Genomic DNA, 15,725 nt, shown 5'->3' with positions numbered 1-15,725 from the left:
CTTCCAATTTTCCATTTTCGTCAGCACCGGTGCCAGCTGTGCAGGGACCCCTCATGGGGGGACGGACCGGGAGGGTTCGGGCTATGGAGGCCACGATCAGCTGAGCGTGTGCCGCACCGGGCTGCGCCACGGCGCTGCCGTCGTCAGTCCTCAGCCGTGCCGCCTCTGTGCCCCTCGCTCTCCAGCGAAGGGACAGGGAAATCCCTCCTGGGCAGTTTTCCTGCGCATCGGCAATCACAGCTATTAGAGAATTTCTTTTTCCTCCCTTGCAGGCAAAAGTTGTGTGATCTGATACTGGTTTTTGTCAGCATTTCACCCCCTTACCCCCCAAAGTGCCAAAGGTTTAAATTTTAAGTTGCAGCTATTTGCTTCTTGTTTCTGTAACCAAAAGAAAAGGGATGGATCCTTCTACTGCAATTTGTTTGACAAGAAGTTGGGATTTTTTTGTGGGTGATAAAATAATCTTTCTAGGAAATGTTTTGCCAGGTATACCCAGGCAGCCAGGAGCTGGCTGCGATTATTTTATTTATTCCCTAATTCCCGCTGTACCTGTCTGTCTTTGCTAATCTCCTTCTGGACCAAATGGGAATGCATCTGTGCGGAGACAAGGCTGAGGGGTACCAGGGACTTATCACCTCTCCGATCTGCTTGAGTTAATGCTCTAGTCAGACAAAATAAAAGAAGTTTTGATATAACCCAGGCAATTTTCCTCGTTGTCTCAGCATTTTTCCACCTGTCATGAATGCAGAGAGTCTTCCTGAATCGCTCAGCATTTGTAAGTAGTAGGAATTAAAAAAAGCTTGAAAATGAGGAGAAAAAAGAACAGCATTACATAAAATCCAGAAGGGAATAGAAGATGCTGTTGCATTATTTATTTAATGCCTTGAAGAAACAGGAAAAAAAAAATCCTTTTTGGTGAACACCACTGTGAAATTTAAGCGTGATCTGTTCTTGCAAGCATCTGCCCACAGCTTGTGCCCCAGGCTGCTGTGAAAGCGAAGCGAGGGACCTGTGTTTGAGCCCCACTGTGGCTCTGAAATTCTGAATAATTGCACAGTAATAGAAAATCAGCTACAGAGTCCCGGGTCCCACGTATTTGTTACAAGATGATTAATTATGCGTGCAGCACAACCACAGGAAAAATCCACTGGGTTCGAAGCTCCTGACCCCCTAACTATGGTAGCAAGGACTCTGCCTACCAAACTGGGTAGAACTTGTGAGATTTCATTTCAAATCTGTCGTTCGCCTCAGTGGTTGGAGGATGCTGTTGGTGCTCTGGGGATGCAGAGGATGAAGGGTGCAGCTGCGCCATGGGAGGCACGGAGATGGGAGATGGGGGGAGGCATCTGGTGCTCGTGGCATCTCACTCTGACCATGTACCCACAGCTTGGACGTTGCCTGGGAAATTGGGGAATTCACCTCCAGTGAACACACAGTGGGTTGCTTTCTATTTATTAATTTAAATCCGAGCCAACATCCCACCCCCAGGGCCTTGCTGTTTAGGCTGTGCTGCGAAAGCTAAAGAAGCTGAGCTGGATTTGGGGTGCAAATATTAATGCTCTGTCCTCTTGGGGGCTATGAAATGTGGATACAGTAAGTTGCAAGGTTTAAGTTATTTTGGTTTGTAATAATCTTTTTGACCCAGATCCTAAGGAGCTGGAGGTGGGCTCCATTGCTCCGGTGGGTGAGACATGGGTGTCTTTGGGGACTTTTGGTGATGAGCACTGAGAGCTGAGTCGCTCCGGCTGCCCCATAGTCAGCAGCGCAGGCAGCTTCCTCTCCTTATTTTCTGACGGTACCTGGCACTAGAGCAGCAGTTGAAGACTCTTAATGAGCCAGAGTCAATTTTATCAGAAAAAAGCTGTTTCTGTTCTTAACGCCTTTGAAGCAGTGACTGCCACTTCAGAAGTTAAAAGGCAATTTGATAGGGAAAGCCTCTCATTACTTTTTTAAAGCAAGTAAACGGGGAGCCAGGCACCCAGAGTGCGGGAGTCAGAGGACGGGGGAGTCACGGCGCTGGCGGCCGCCGCAGCGATGCCTCCCTGCCTGGGGGAGCTTGCGCAGCCCCCTCCCCACCCGCCGGTCCTCCCTCGGGAAGCACTGGTGGGCTGTGAGCAAGAAATTGCACAACTCTTCCGCATCTCAGGGATCTTCCTTGCTTTCTACACCTCCCCAAGGCACCTACCCTTCCTCCCCTGGGGCTAAGCCCCTCATTGTAGCCTCTCGCCATGAGCCTGCCTGGCCCGAAGGAGCCTCCCGGGCGCAGAACGAGGCGCAGCCGGAGGAGCTGCGCTCGCAGCTCAGCCCCATCCCGCTTTTCTTTAAATTGCTGCGGATTGGGTAAAGGGTGTGCAAAGACACACTCATTTCCTCTGGACCGTGGTGCTCCGGGGGGAGGCAGGGACGGGTCGGGGGCTGCGGTGCTTCCAGCAGCCATCGCCAACCGGTGCCAGAGCCTGACCGGGAGATGCGCTCCTGGGCTGTGATGGACTGCACGCCACAGAGCCCTCATTCTCCAAACAGGGACCTTCCTCCACGCCATGCCCCAGCCTTGTCACCCTGAATTCAGAACACTGGGGAGTGCAGATTAAGGGTGAAGACGTGATGCGAGGGATGTTAAAACAATTTGTGGCTCTCTGCGCTCCTTCTCCTTGCGAGGCCATTTCCACCCACCGCCAATGAGCACGAGATGCTCTCTGGAAAGCAGCGAGCTGCATTTCCCCCATCGGCTCTCGCACGAGGCTCCCACGTCACCGCTCGAGCTCTTGTTGTTCTTGCCCTCGCAGCTGGGGCAGGAAGTGACGGTGCAGATGGGAGTCTCTCTCCTTCGAGAAACCTCCCACTGGGCTCAGCGCCAGGACCACCGCACCGGCGGGTCGTTCCCGCAGCTGGGAAAAACCTTTCCAAGCAGGGAGGTAGCTCTGCGTGTGCAAGAGCCCGTAACGATGGGGCAGCAATCTGCAGAGCGACCCGGCTCGATGCTCATGGCCAGCTCCCCATTTGCATGAGCGCTGAGGCGGTTCCGCTCTAGCCACCTCCCCGGGAGAGCTGGCCCGAGAATGAGAAAAAATGAGGCTGGTGTCCAGGGCCTGGGTGCGTGCAAATCACAGGGGGATTTTGCTGCTGGGAAACATTTCTGCCAAATAACGCCAGCTGCTGCCCCAACGCCCGTGGCAGTGCGGGGACGGGGTAGTGGCGGGTGGGGACGGAGCAGCTCTCGGCGCGGTGCGTTGCGGCACAGTGGCACGCGACAGCCATGGGCTCTTGATGGGGAAACGCAAGTGATTTTGGCAAGTGGGGAGCAGGTGGAGGAGAAAACACATGAGTGAAAGGGAAGAGAGCAGAAAGGCTGCGTTTAAAGGTTAACACTTGCCCTGGGAGAGAGGTGGCAAATGTCTGTGCTCTTAAATAGCATTTGCTGACGAGGTTGTCTCACAGCTATTTGGTTTGGGTTTTTTCTTAAAAGACCAATTATGTCCCTTTTTTTCCACTGTACTTGCTCACACCCCTGTTGAGCAGGGAGTCTGCTGAACATCATTGTGAGATCTCAGGTCGTCACCACCTTCAGTGCAGTAGCATTAGTTCACACCTCCCACACTTGTTGCGTTTCTTTAATACAGCAAGAAAAACCTGGCACAGCATGAGAATGAGATTACGGCAGAAAAATACTTTCCGCTAAATTACCACAGCGTTTTGACTAACCTCAAAATCGTACCATCCCTTTCTTCCTGGTCCCTTACTTCCCTGAGATACGCGGATGAGGGGGTTTTGCATCGCACTAAAACACGCACGTGGAGTCCCGGGGGGTTGCTCTGACAGAGGAGCGCAGACTCCAGCACCCAGTGTGTAGGGTTGCCCTGTCCCCTTCAGGCCCTGAGCCCGTGACGTGCCGGAGGGTGACTTTTTCACAGCATATTTGCTTTATATCGCCAAAAAGGACGCGGGAGATAACCTGGAAGCTACCGTCAGCTCTGACCCGTGCCGATCCCTTCAGCACAAAGAAGCCGTGTCCGTCGCTGCCCGGACGAGGCTGCCCCCGACTGCAACCGGCCAGTACCCCAGAGCTGAGCACCAGTCCTTGGCGTCTCGCTGGGCCGTGCCAATCTCCCAGGCACCCCCCAAATTCACCGGTAACTTTGCACATCTGCAAAGTGTCGGCCATTGATGTGCACAGGCTGGGTCACCTCAGGCCTCGCAGAGCATCGGCAGGCGGGTATTTCTGCGGCGCTGTGAAAGGCAGATTTGAACACGGGAGCTTCCCCAGCGCTTGTGCAGAGCGGGCAGGGTGGCCACGGTCCAGGAGGGCTCAGACAATGCTTTAAAGCCCCTGGGCAATCACTGCCGCAGTGGAACCTCCTCCCAAACACTCGAGCAGATGAAAGGAGCCATCCTCCTCCATGGGAAAAAGCTGATGGGCGAGAGAAAGTACCTCTGGGAAGATAAAAGGGTGATGGAGGTGTCTGATTAACCGCCGAGCAATTTCTTCCCGGTGCAGTGGTTGTGCTCTGTGCCGCGCCAGCAGGAGCAAGGCCGAGCGAGGCAGTGGGCAGTGGTGGCAGTGCCAGGCATCCGCAGGGGACATCAGGGAGCGGGCAGAGGAGCTGCCTCCGAGAGCGCTGACAGGCACCGCAGGATTTCACCGTGCGGGCAGAGGCAGAGGAGGGGAGCTGATCTCTGCCCTTCTGCTCTCCATCACCCCGAGCTGTGCTGGGGGTGAGTCGGGAGGGAGAGACGCTGCTGCTCTGGCTTTTTGCTGAGCAGAAACAGGAAGAGGGGGGATTTGCTGGGCTAAAAGCACTGCAGATGTGCCAGCTGTTTTGCGGGCCGCAGCAGTACCCGCTGAGAGGGCTGCGCTCACCGCAAAGTTAACCAAACTCAGAATTAGAGTCCTGTCCGTCTGTTAAACCTTTAGGAGAAAAAGGTATAGGCTGAAAGCCAAGTGTTTGGCATTTCAGCTGGTATCAGGGATGCAGAATAACACCCTTGGGTTGTGCCTGGTCCCCCTGTGTTTCTCCTTTCAGGGCACAGGAAGCGAATTTGCAGCTCTTTGCTCCGCAGGACACGGGACCACGGCTTGCAGCTGCAGCGGGCGCATGGTGCCAGCAGCTCAGCCCCACAGGTGCAGCCCTGTCCTCGAGTGCATCCCTGGGGAGGCAGCAGCCAGCAGTTTTCCAAGGCTGCGAGTGCCGCCATCAGCTTACAAGAGCTGCTTGTTCCTCCCAGGCAGCCCAGCATCTGCGGCCTGGGTTTCTAGTGAGATAAGAACTTGTTTTCTCCGGAAAGTTTCAGGGGAAATGAAGTGGCTAGTTTTGAGTCAATTTGAGAGCCAAACACTCTTTGCTTGTCAGAGAGCCGTGGGAAAGTGTCCTGCAAGATGCCTCCTGCATCCCTGCAGCATCCCTGCAGCATCCCCCCTGCGTCCCTGCAGCATCCCCCCTGCGTCCCTGCAGCATCCCCCCTGCATCCCTGCAGCATCCCTGCAGCATCCCCCCTGCATCCCTGCAGCATCCCTGCGGCATCCGTCCTGCATCCCTCCCACGTTCCTGCACCATCCCTGCAGCATCCGCTCTGCATCGTTGCAGGGTCCCTGTAATATCCTCGCTGCATCCCTGCAGCATCCCATATCCCTCCCCCCTTCCACCAAACCCTGTGTCAGCTTCAAAAGGTCAGGGGGAGTTTCTCGGAAGTTTGTTCAATTTGGCATGATTTCTTTGGGGGATTGTCTGAGGGAGGGTTTGGTGCTGAGCTTGCCACTGTTTGCGATATTTTCTGTGGCTCCTGCTCCTCTCTGCAGTGAGCAAATCACGTGTGCGCAGGTGTTGGTGTTTGCAGGCAACAGCCACAGGGGGGGCATCGAGACTGCTCCAGCCCGTGCGTGTTCTCAGCGCTGGAGCGGGGAGCAGACACCTCCGCTGCATTAAAAGGAAATTAAATCTGCCACGTTGCTGTTCAAGATCAGTGATGAAACCTGCCACAGTACCCTTAACTCTGCCCACTGGCGTGCATTAAATAAGGGGTCTTCACGGGACATAGAGATCTTGGGGCTGAACAGAGAAGAATGAGGTCTGGGAGAGGATGACCAATGTGGGTGCAGATCCCCCATGCCCAGCAGGAGATGGGGAACTCTTGTCCTTGATACAAAATGCGGCTGCGGGGAATTTAGCCTTTCCTACCTGTGAGCTGACTCCAAGCCCCAGTGCTGGGGGATGCTCCGGGTTCCCTGCTGGGGATCACAGCTGAGGGCAATCGAGTCCTGAGGAACGGTGCAAGGTGGTGGAGGAGCTGCAGCTGCAGTGCATAAACCCTCAACCCTATAAAACCCAGAGTGGGGGAGGGAAGCTCTTCTTCTTAAGAAGAGAGCACCAGGGTGGGAAGCTAGCACCCTTCCTCCCATGGGGCAGTACCCGGCTCAGGGCAGTCCCTTTCCTGGCCTCCTGGTCCAGGTATGAAAATTCTTTACAGGGTTTGGGAGAGGTGTCGTGATGTTGTGGTTTTCTGCTTTGCTTTCTCTCCCGTGCCTTGGCAGGCTTTTCTGAGTACCTGCTTTTTGTCTGAATATAGGTGTTTGTGGCCAGCTTTCTGTGCTTGGGGGTGACTGCAAGGGCTGGTTGCTTGGTGGGAGCCCTGTGGGGTTGTGCATGGGGAGCAAAGGACCTTTGCTGGGTACATGGGCTGCAGCCTCAAGGACTTTTCTGCTAACCATAGCATGAAATTCTTGGTGCCAGCTGAGCTGTTGCACAGCTCTGCTAGAGGTGAGCCTGGGCAGGTGTGGGATCCCTGCATCCGTTCCTGTATTTTGGTGAGCTCCTGGTGTGGGTGGTAATATCACCTTGATGCTGCTGCATTGGCCCTAGTGGGGGACACCGTGATCTGTACTGTCAGCTTGGCTACGCAGGGTTATACGAGGGGTTGTGGGGACAGGGATGGGGAAGTGACCACGTGGGGCCACGACGGTGGCAGGGAGGCAGCAGAGCACAGATGGGGCCCAGGGACTCGGTAGCTCAGGGCAGGACTTCAGCATCACCTCTGAGCGTTTGCCCCGGGCTGATGGCGGGGCTGCCTCTGCGGACGCAGGGCTCTGGTGGATGGGGTGTCCCTGAGGAGCAGTGCCTGTTGGCTTCACCTCTGCAGCTCCAGCCTGAGTCTGTGGCTTTTACCTAAACAGCCTCAGCTGGGGACGGTGCAGGGCTGGGGAGCAGATGACACTTAGCACAAAATCACTTATTGCTTTCTGCTGCCTGGTCTGTAACCATAAGAAAATTGTGTAACTGCTCCCTGGGCCTGGCGTGGGTGTCCCCTCAGTAGCATCTCTGGTGGATGATGTGTGGTGCCTCTTCATCATACTCATCCCTTTGGATCCATTATGTCTGGAAGCTCTTGAGGGAGGTGAGGGTGGACCCCCCAGTCCATGCTATTTACCTCCACAGCGGCATGGTGCCCACCCCAACCTTGGTGTTGGGGGCAGGCTTGAGAGGAGCTCACTGCAAAACCTCCTCTCTAGCCCCTCAGAGAGAGAGGCCCCTCCGCACAGCAGGATGCTTTTGTATGTTGTTAACCTGATTTCTTCTGGAAGTTGGTCGAGGCTTCTCCGGGCCATCTCGTTGGATGCCCACGTAGGAGATACCCCACTTTGGCGGAGGGTTGACGAGCACTTCTGGGCATTGAAACCTCTCCTTGTTGAGGCTGATGGTCTGGCCATGGGGCAGGGGAAAATCCAGGGTGCAGCTGCCTGGGCGGAGCTGGCACTTGCTCTTAAAGTTGGAAGCAATGTAGCAGCACTTGTGCTTGATGTCTCCACCATATGGGCCATCTCATTGCTGAGCATGTACCCCATGTCCCCCAAAAGTGTCATCAGGTACCAGGAGAGGCATGACCCTGCCAGGTCCATTCTCTTGGTGGCAAGTGCCAAGCTGTAGCCCTCACAGACTGGCATGGCTGATGGTGTAGCCCACATCCACCACCAGACCGCTGGTTCTGCCGTGGGCGTAGGTGGAGAGGACAGGCTGGTGGGCAACAAAGAGGCTGGGGGAGCCCCGTGACTTGAACGCTACTTCCACCATCTTCTGTTGGTGGGTGATGGGGCTGAGCTGGGGCGCAGTGATGAGTAGTGCATACTCCTTGGGGGTGGGGGGGGGAACAGGACCTGAAGCTCATGGTCAAACAGACGCTGCTGCACGGTTTCGGCCACTTCCCAATTGATGATGCTGTTCTGCATCGGCTCAATAATTTCAGTGTCAGGGTAAAGCAAGGCTTCCTCTCCAATAAAAGCCTCTGACCTGTCTTCTCCTGACCCTGGGGACCATGCCACAGGGCAGCCCACCAGGGTGTTGATTTTGACTATGGGTGTCTGCTGTCTGGAAAATCCTGCTTTGCGGCTCCTTGTGCCCATATCAATCACCACCGCTCCTGTTCTTGACTCCAGTTCTTAGCTTGAGGAGGAGCTGGAGGTGTTAGAGGAGATGGTGCTTACAGACCCCAGGCCCGTGTGGTCCTGGTGACATTCGAGCAGTGCAAACATCGGGGGGGGGGAGTCCCTGCCTCTAGATAGTCCTGGTCGCTGGTTTGGGGAGCCCCCATCCCACGGTCCCTGCAGAGCTGGGCAGCAGTACACTTGCCCCCAGGGGAAACCCAGCCCGTGGGGCTCTGCCCCCCACCAGTGGGTCTGGGCAGAATAACTGACAAAGGAAACTGTGACATCAGCTGGGTCCGAGGTGGTGGCAGCGGGGTCCCCCCTTGGCTGCCATGTGTCCTGGGGTCTCATCAGGCCACCCTGCCTGGCCTCTGGTCTGGTCCTAAAAGGGCAGAGGTGAGAGGTCCCGAGCAAATATCCCACCTGCCTGCCCCCTCTTTACAAATAGGATTTAATTGCTCTGTCTTCACCCTGTGAAGCCCCCCTGTCCCCGCACGTGAGCATCTCCTCCCAGTGGTGCCTTCCCCAAAACACTGGAGGGACGGGGACAGTTGTGGCCGCTGCTGCTGGCACACTGAATAACGGGCTAGTGGCAGATGCAGGAGTGTTGCTGCAGACACAGAAATGTCCCTGGGACCAGGGACTGTGTTTGCAGCACGACATTGGGCTCTTTGCTCAGTCTCGCATGAAAACATCGATTAGCGATGCTGTCCCGGGGCTGGGGTTGAGGTCCCGGACTGCGGCAAAGCTCTTTGGACCTGGTAAGATTAACTGGAAAGTGGTGGTTAAAGAGAGCGGGGAGGTACCTCCGGCCCCTGTGGCAGGGGATTTTCTGCCTCCGTGTGCCAAGGAAGTTTAGTAAAGCCACCCTGCTTGATGGCATTGGCTGCTTTTGGGCAGGAGGGTGGTGGAAAAGTGAATGGTGCTGCTCAGCTCTGGCTCATGCCAGCTAATGTGTCCTGCGGGGTTTCGTGGTCTGCTTTTGGCCTTTTTCTGTTGTTTCTTGTAATGCTGTTTGGCCAGAAGCCAGCGCCCGGGGGGGATCCCTCCTTGGGTACAGTGTGCCCAGAGCTGCTCCTTTGTGGCTGTAGTTACGCACACCCAGGGAAAACAGCTCCTCGTTTCCTGCAGGGCTCATCACTCCTTGTAAAATCCTGCTTAACGCCCTTCAGAGGCAACAGCCCACGATGGGCTGGCTGGCGCTGCGCAGCCTCAGCCCGTGGGTGCCCGCCTCCGCTCGAGATGGGCATTGCTGAGCTGCTGGGATTGAACGTGGTGGGGTTTCCCTCGGGGCCGTTTGAATAATGTGCGGGTGACACCGTGCAGCAGGACCGGACGGCTGCACGGCGTACCTGCTGTCTGGCAGTTTGCAGCATGGATCCGGCTCGCTTTCGCACTGGGGAGTCTGCGGCGGGCACTGGGTTACAGGCACGAGAGCTGATGAAATGTTGCATCACCTCAATGCGCCTTCTTTTGCTGATGCAGTGGGCAAACTGCAAGCTGAAGCATAAGAATAATTTTCTAATTTTCTTTCTCTTGCTGCCCCTAAATCTGGTGCTTTTTACTGGAAAGGAGCAGGCGTCCTTGTGCAGAGGAAAGAGGAGCCACCAGGCCCAGCAGTGGCTCAGAGTGAAATTTGGATTTGCTTCTTGCAGGCTGGGGGCGGGGGACGACGGACCAAAATTCAGCAGTTGTGGTGCCAACAAAATAAAGCTTTTGCTCCTGATAAAGCAACCATTTCACAAATTAAATTCCTGGTTGGGCACAGTGTGGTTCTTCTGCTGGCTGCCCCAGGCTAGGGTCCCCTGTGGAGCAGGGCAGGAGAAAGGCTGATGAGGCAATTAGTGATGAACTAATGAGGGGGATGAGTGGAAAGGATGTGCCCTTGCCTATGGAGCTAAAACTCCTGGCAGTGAAGCTGGGGCCGGGTGCTATTGCTGCCTGTGTGTGGGGCGGGTGGTCTGGATCCTGCTCTGGATGAGGCAGCTCAGGTTGTCCAGGTTCTTGTCTGCATTGAAGGTGGAACAGGATGGAGTTCTGCCCTTGGGAAACGGTGCTGGGTCGATACTGAGAACAGGAGGTTAAAGAGGTAACTGGATGCGTGCCCTTGCTGAATGGTGCCCTCCCTGCACAAAGGGCTTTTTGATTACTATTTCCAAAGCAGATGGAGCATTTTTCTATCTATAAGAGCCAAATTGAAGAGAATGATGAGAAGCAGCTGAATCTTTTATTGCTGCAGTTCAGGCTTGTCTCCACTGTTCAGCACAAAATGTTTAAACAGCTGAAAAGGAGACTGATAAACTGTGTCTTGCTAAGCAGCAATTACCAAGGCGGTGCTGGGCAGGTCCACCTAGCCCTGTGCTGGGAAAAGAGGTGACCAGGTGCTGCCAGCCACTAGTGTGCACGCTGGTAGCAGCGGGGGGGACACACACGTGAAGACAAGGACAGAAATGCCGAGGAATGGCTTGGGTGCATCTGCAGTGCAAGGGGAGAGTAGAGTTAGTGGGAGGCCAAAGATTGTGCTGGGGTGAAAGCAACCATGGAGGGTGGTGCTACAGGTGGGTGTTGATGGAATCGAGTCCAGGGCAGATCTCTGAGGTGAAGCTGAGCCTCTTCACCTGCTTGCTCTGCCCTTCCCCAGCCCCAACCCCTGCCTGGGGCCAGGTCACTGTGCCAGAGGCTGAGCCACCTGCGTCACTGCTGAGCTGGCCCAGCCCTAGCAGCCTCACCCGGGCCCCTGTTTGGAAGCAGCGGCTCCATAGCAAACGCGGGCAGGTGTCCAACCATAACATGAAGCACATTGCGACACGGTGCAGGGGATGTCGAGAGGCACCGTGGTATGCGAGGGCTCCTTCCTCTTGGAAAGCAGCCCCACAGGGAGGCACACGGGCACTAGCCATCTCCATAGCATGCTCGAGCTTGGCCCTTTCTCCCTGCAAGCTGCTGCTGCTTTCTCAGCTCCTCAGACCCTTTCCCCCTCTCAGCTGTCTTGGTGCCCCTTCCTCGGTGTGTTTCATCTTTAGTTTTGAGGGTTGGGTGTGGGAGCCAGCCAGCAGTGCTGGGGTTTGACAGCCCCGCCTGTGGCGTCAGGCTAGGGGCTGCCCACGGTGGCAAACGCGCGTGGGGTCGGGCGTACGTGGCACAGCCTGGTCTGCAGTGAGTGCTGGTGGCTGGGCCAGGGAGAAGGGGGTGCCCGGCATGTGTGGCTGCAGCTGTTTCTGCAGAAAGGCATGTTTGCAACAACCCCTGAGGAGACGGGGCCTCGCGGTGTTGCCGGGATGGCTGTCTTGGCTCTTTGGAGCCCCTGCAAGCGGGTTGAGCCGAGCTGGGTGCTGCTGTGCCGCATCCGCACTAAAGCTTTTCTAAATTACATCAGCTATGTGTGCCTTCCTGTTGAGCAGACACAAATTTGCCCTGCTACTCTCAGGTCTGTCCTGGGGCTCGGCGTGCTGCCTGGAGCTCCCCTGGGAAAACGCTGTTTTTTCTGCCTCCCCTTTTGTTCCTGGGGCCGGAGAGGACAGCGGTGCCAGCGCAGGGGCTGCTGCTCCGCTCTGCGATGTGCGCTGGGCCTCCCCTCCTGTTCCGAGCAAACCCATGGGGAGAGCCTGGGGGAGGAGGTGGTGGTGGTGGTGTGGCTCATGGTGCTGAGGGGCAGGTCTTCTCCTGTAGCCATGGCATAAAGAAGAAAATTCAAAACCCCTAGGAAGCAGCTCCACAAAATAGCACCTTCCCCTCTGAGCACATTCCAGCCGTCACATCTCCACACCCTGCGCTGCTGTTAGCATCACTTGTGTCTTTTTGAGAGTAGAGATGGGGCTCCATGGTGAGAGGGGAGCAGGGCACTGGGGTACCGGGATGAAGGAAACGGAGACGCGGCAGGGACAGTTGGCTGAAGACCTGGGGGTTTGTGCGGGGCTGCCAAGGCAGGAGCTGGTGCTCTAAAGGCTGGACCCCGCCAGCCCTGCTATGTCACGCAGCTTTTCCCGAGTGCCTGCCATCAAACGCAGAGCTGGGAAGTCCTTTCTGCTCACAGCGCTTCTGTCACACGATGGCTGTTGCAGCCAGGGCACGCTGGGTGACATGGAAACCTGCAAAGGGCTTTTGCAAGCAGCTGTGAAAGCTTTTAATCTGATGTTGCTGACATAATATCGGGTGCTTGAAAACCTTTGTTTGGTGGAGCAAGCAGGTTTTTAATCCTCTGTGTAGGAAACTCTACTCTGCACTGAGGAACCTGACCTGGGGGAAGAACTGGTCCAACCTGCCATTGAGGAGCTTTACTCTGAAAGTAAAAAACCAGTTTGTGTGGAAACATTGCCTGCAGTGGAAGGATTAATGACTAATTGTGGTTTCATTAATTCTAGTGCTTTCACTTTCAGCAGAGTTTATCTAATGACAGTATCAAGTAATTACCTAGAGACCAGCACCATCTCCCGTGCTCTGCAGAAAACTGAGGCACACAACGGGTGCCCTTGGGCAAGTCTGGCTCAGGTGGTCTGGAGGGGCAGCGCAAGGTCCCAATCTCCAACGTCAGACCCTGCACTATGGGATGCCCAAGACAACTGAGGAGCTCAGGGATTTCAGGAGGGCGAAAGTATTTTCTGATTTGGGATGAAAAGTGTCACTATGGAGGAAATACAGTTTCATGGCAATAAACATGGCATTTATTCAACTGAAATCACTATCAATCTCAAAAGACGCAGGGTAACTATCACACTCGGACTTAACAATGTATCTTTACATAACCTCTTGACATGGTAATTACATAATCTCATAAATATATGAAATGTTTCAATTAGTTTAAGATATTTACAATTTAAAAGATAAATCGGGAAAAAGCTAAAATCTAGGTGAGGTTTTTAAGTTTATTGTAGTCCCCAAAAATCTATAAATTAGTTTAACTTTAAGTCTTTTTCAGAAAACTGACATTAACACTGAAGAGCCTTGCAAACTGCAGTTCCTGGTAGTCTTTATTTTCTGTTGGTTATGCAATATTTGTATAAAATACTGCAGTGCTTTAAAAAAATATTTTCCTCAACATCTGCATTGTTGGCCGTTTCCCGATAGTATGAAAATAGTTGTGGTAGTAGTGCAAAGATTTGCCTCAAGACAAGAGAAAATGCTAAACATAATTTAATAAACATTTTTCTAGTACTCGTAAACAATTTTCCTTCATCAATGGATGAACAGGTCTGCAAAGACAGACTTCATCTGTTATGTCAATGCACTTTTCTGGTGTTCAGATGTGGGAAGTACACCCCGTACATGCTCTGTTGAACCTGGTACAGATGCGACTTTCTTCTTAGGCAAAAGACGATCTGGTGGGAAAAGAACAACGTTAATGGCAAAAAACCCAAGTCTGCACTTTGCCCTTCATTAGGTGCCCCCAAACCACATTGCCAGGTGGGGATGGAGCAACTCTGTGAATAAGATGCTTGTCTAAAGCTGCACAGGCAGACACTAGCACAGCCCCCAGTTTTGAATCTGAAGTTTTTCCTCTTCTAAATCTTGCTGACTGTAATTTTTACTCTTGAACCTCCAAGGACAGTAATCCATGATCTCTGTGGATTTGGCTGCTCTCTTCTAGCTGGTGCAAAGCAAACACAGCTGCTTTTGAAACAGTGCTATTAAAATGCTGTCCCCCATCAAATCAGCACCAGAGATGAGAAGAGGATCTGCTCTGCTCTTTCCAAGGTTACGTAGCTGGACTACGGCCCTGCAAGGCTGCTACAGTCTGTATATTAAGAGCATTGAATACAAGATTCTGGATGCATGTCCTGCAAGTTATTAAAAATGTTGTCTTCTGCAGTCCCTTATCTGTAACCTGATGAGTCTGTGGATGTTTGAACAGAGAAGAGGTTTAAGAAATGCTGTAGGAGATCCCCTAATTCAACCTGTTGTCATCTTGGTGTTTGCCTTACCTTTGGTTTTATATTTTTCTCTCTGCAAAGAACTATCTCATTCATGATCCACTGCTTCCTTTCCTAGAAATCTACTTAGCTGACTGATAAATACCATTCCCCATCCTCCTGTGCACAAGTCCTTGAAAGAGTTGGCGGTAACTGAAGGAGGATTTGGTGTGCCATTTGCTGTTACCATGCGTGTCAGGTACTGCTTCCCTTGGGCTTCTTGTGGATGTGTCAGAATGTCCCTCCTGCAACTCCCCAGATGGCTGGGCACTGCTGTAGTCAAGTTAGAGGTAGGACAGCAAAAATACTTGACCTGCCACTTACCAGGAAGCATAACAAGACGAGGAGAATGAAGCCAAGCAGGGTGAAAATGCAGATGAGGATAATTGCCCAGAACTGAAGCTCTGCAAAGGCAAAATAAGAGCACATCAGTGTTTTGGATTCCTGTACATGGGACAGAGAGAGGGAGATCTTGTCATGGCAAAGTTCAAAAGTACTGTACAGCACATAGGTGAGGCAAAATTGCTGAAAGGCAGCATCTGGCCTTCCCTGGCTGCAGGGCAAACATGCCCCAGCAATGTGAAGATGGGTGGGATGTACAGAAACTTTGGTAAAATGGAGTGAGGGCCCAAGGATCTACAACTTTAAATGTCACCTCAGTGTCAGAGCCCTCAGATGGTTTCAGGGATGTTCAGAGAGACAAAGTTCTCTTACCTGCTGGCTGGACCCTTTTGGGGAAGGGGACAGGGCTAAGGGTGTCAGCAAAAGCCGTAGCTACTTTTGCCAGCATGTTTGTGGTGCATGGAAAAGCAACAGTTCAGAGTATTTTTTTTTCTCCTGTTTACTGTTAGTTCTGGGGTCATGGCTATGCTCACAACACAGTATCTGGATTTTTTTTGTAAATACTGCAGTTGTCAAAATTTATCGGTGCCAGAGCTCCAGAACAGCTTCCCAAATTGCATTGCTTTTGCCTGTCCTTCACTTCCATTTTCCTCAGGCTGGTTGGCTCTGATGGTACCTGCTGTTTGCTGCCAGCCTCCCAAGAGTCCTACATTTCTGGGCTCTTGCACAGGTCTCAGTTTCAAGGTATGTGATGCTAATTTACTGTAGTTCAAGTATTCAGTGGCTGTAGGGTGAATCCCTCCTAAAAAGCACTTACCGGATCTTTCAGACTCCTGTTCATCTGTTTTGAGTGGAGAGTAACCTGGAAATAAAGGGTGGGACAGGTGAGAAACAGAGCGCTCTAGAGGTGATTAAACCAAAACTAATAAACATTCCCATACAGTCATCTCTGGGAGCTCTCACCTTCAGCAATCAGACTCTGCTCTTCCAGCTCATAGCTGGGGCCCAGCTTGGTGAACCCATGCGTCAGGCGTTTCAGCTCCTCATACACCTCTTGCTTTTGTAAA

At 53.4% G+C, this 15,725-nt stretch overlaps 1 pseudogene; it reads right to left on the bottom strand.

Annotated features, from left to right (window-relative positions):
- Positions 1-7,298: 7,298 nt before the first annotated feature.
- LOC142420287 (uncharacterized) lies at positions 7,299-11,211 on the bottom strand (annotated as a pseudogene).
- Positions 11,212-15,725: the final 4,514 nt, after the last annotated feature.

The sequence above is a fragment of the Mycteria americana genome, chromosome 24 (assembly GCF_035582795.1).
Source record: "Mycteria americana isolate JAX WOST 10 ecotype Jacksonville Zoo and Gardens chromosome 24, USCA_MyAme_1.0, whole genome shotgun sequence".
NCBI classification, from domain to species: domain Eukaryota; kingdom Metazoa; phylum Chordata; class Aves; order Ciconiiformes; family Ciconiidae; genus Mycteria; species Mycteria americana.
This window is presented reverse-complemented; position numbering and strand designations above follow the sequence as displayed.